This window comes from Acanthisitta chloris, unplaced genomic scaffold (genome assembly GCF_000695815.1).
Source record: "Acanthisitta chloris isolate BGI_N310 unplaced genomic scaffold, ASM69581v1 scaffold31398, whole genome shotgun sequence".
NCBI lineage: Eukaryota > Metazoa > Chordata > Aves > Passeriformes > Acanthisittidae > Acanthisitta > Acanthisitta chloris.
The window spans coordinates 6,734-9,139 of record NW_008689147.1 but is presented as its reverse complement, the minus strand read 5'-3'; positions in this window follow the sequence as shown (position 1 = coordinate 9,139).

Genomic DNA, 2,406 nt, shown 5'->3' with positions numbered 1-2,406 from the left:
GGCCTCTGCTGGCAGGTCCTTGCTGGTGCCCTCCAAGTACTCCATGACGGCCATGATCTTCATTGTCATGCTCAGCTTCTACTACTTCTCTCGGCACGTGAGTGACTTGTCCTCCACCCTGGGAAGATAACATCCCTTCCCTCTCCCTTTCCTTCTTCCTCTCCCTCTCCCCTGTCTCTCCTTTCTCTTCCCACGTCACTCCTCCTTCTCCCTCTCGCTCTCCCTTCCCTCCTTCTCCCTCTCCCTCTTCCCTCTCTCTCCTTTCCCACCTCCCTCCTCCCGCTCTCTTCCCTTCCCCTTCCATACTTCCCCTCCTCTCCTTCTCCCTCTCTTTCTCTCCCCCTCTCCTTTCCCTTCCCATCTCCCTTCCCATCCTCCTCTCTCTCTTCCCTCCCTCTTCCCATCCCCTTCCCTCCCTCTTCCTTTCCCTTCCCAATAGCATCTCTGGCTCTTCTCCCCTTGAGAAAGTCTGCCAAGGGATCTCCAGGACCCACCAGTGCAGAGAACACCTCCATCCCACCCCCATGGCTAGGGTTGGGCAGCAACGTGGTGGCCCTAAGGCCACTCTGCCTCATGAGGGTCCTGCTTGCACCTTGGAGCAGGTCTCATCCCCAATTAGGGCTTGCCCCAGAGCTTTCTTCCATGCTGTCCCTAAGCCCAGTACATGCTCCCAGTGCTGGAGGGGAGCGATTGGTGGGATGGGAACATCCACAGGTGGAGAAGCTGGCCAGGACCCTGTTCCTCTGGAAGATTGATGTCCATGACCAGAAGGAGCGAGTGTACGAGATGCGACGCTGGAATGAGGCCCTGGTCACCAACATGCTGCCGGAGCACGTGGCCAGGCACTTCCTGGGCTCCAAGAAGAGGGATGAGGTGAGGAGAACCCAGGAAGGGGTATTTGCCCCCCATTTTTTGGGGGAGAACCCAGGAGGAGCTATTTGTCCCCATTTTGGGGGCTTCAGAGCCAGAGGCTTTGCTGTAAGGTCTAGGTGAGCATCTTTGCTGTGGTGATGATGCCTTGGCCGTGCAGGGTGAGGTTCTCCACCCTCACTGATCACACATGCCAAGGGAAATGGCTTCATAGGAGCATTTGGAGGTGCTGGTGTGATGCGTGGGCACATTCCCAGCTCATGGCTACCATCCCCTTCCCCTTCCCAGGAGCTGTACAGCCAATCCTATGATGAGATTGGAGTCATGTTCGCTTCCCTCCCCAACTTTGCTGACTTCTACACAGAGGAGAGCATCAACAACGGAGGCATCGAGTGCCTGAGGTTCCTCAACGAGATCATCTCCGACTTTGATGCAGTGAGTCGGGATGGAGCCAACCATGGGGATGGTGTGGGGCTTGGCCAGACCTTCCCTTCCTGCCTCATCTGGGGGCAGAAGGCCTTCCCATGGCCCTGAGGGTCTTGTCTCCATGGCTCAGCTCCTGGATGAACCTCAGTTCCGGTGCATCACCAAGATCAAAACCATTGGCAGCACCTACATGGCTGCATCTGGAGTGACTCCTGACGCCAACGGCAATGGCTTCAGCGCAAAGGTGAGGAGTCACCATGCTGGGGGGACAGTGGGAAGAAGTGGGCAGGCCTGATCCCAATGCTGCCCTTGCAGAAGGAGCTGCTGTCGGACAAGGAGCGATGGCAGCACTTGGCCGACTTGGCTGACTTCGCCTTGGCCATGAAGGTGACGTTGATGAACATCAACTACCAGTCCTTCAATAACTTCATGCTCCGCATAGGCAAGTCCTGGAGTATCTCTTGTTCCTCCTTCCTCACTAGGCAGTAGGGCTTGGTGGGACCTCATCGCCCCAACCCCACTCCTAGGACACTCCTGCAGACCTGGATGTCCTGTCCATGTCACCAGATGACATCTTCTCCCTGTCTTGCCACAGGCATGAACAAGGGGGCCGTGCTGGCCGGTGTCATCGGTGCCCGCAAGCCACACTACGATATCTGGGGCAACACGGTGAACGTGGCCAGCAGGATGGAGTCCACTGGGGTCATGGGCAACATACAGGTGGGAACAAACCAGCAGCCCCTGCAGCCCTCAAAACACCCCAGGGCGGGGGTGGGAGGGGAAAGTAAGGCCAGGAGCACATGGGAGGGTTGAGGGGCTCCTTGGAGCTGGGAATGGGGTGAGGTGAGCAGTCATGGAATGACTGAATGGTCTGGGTAGGGACAGAATCAATCAGGTTGGAACAGAACTCTCAGATCATTAAGTCCAACCTGTGACCTAATACCACCATGTCAACTAGTCCAGCCTCTCCTTAAACACCTCCAGGGATGGTGACTCCACCACCTCCTTGGCAGCACATTCCGATGTCTTTAGTGTGGGACCTTAAACTCATCCAGATCCAACCCTGCCATCGGCAGGGACACCTCCCACCAGCACAGGTTGCTCCAAGCC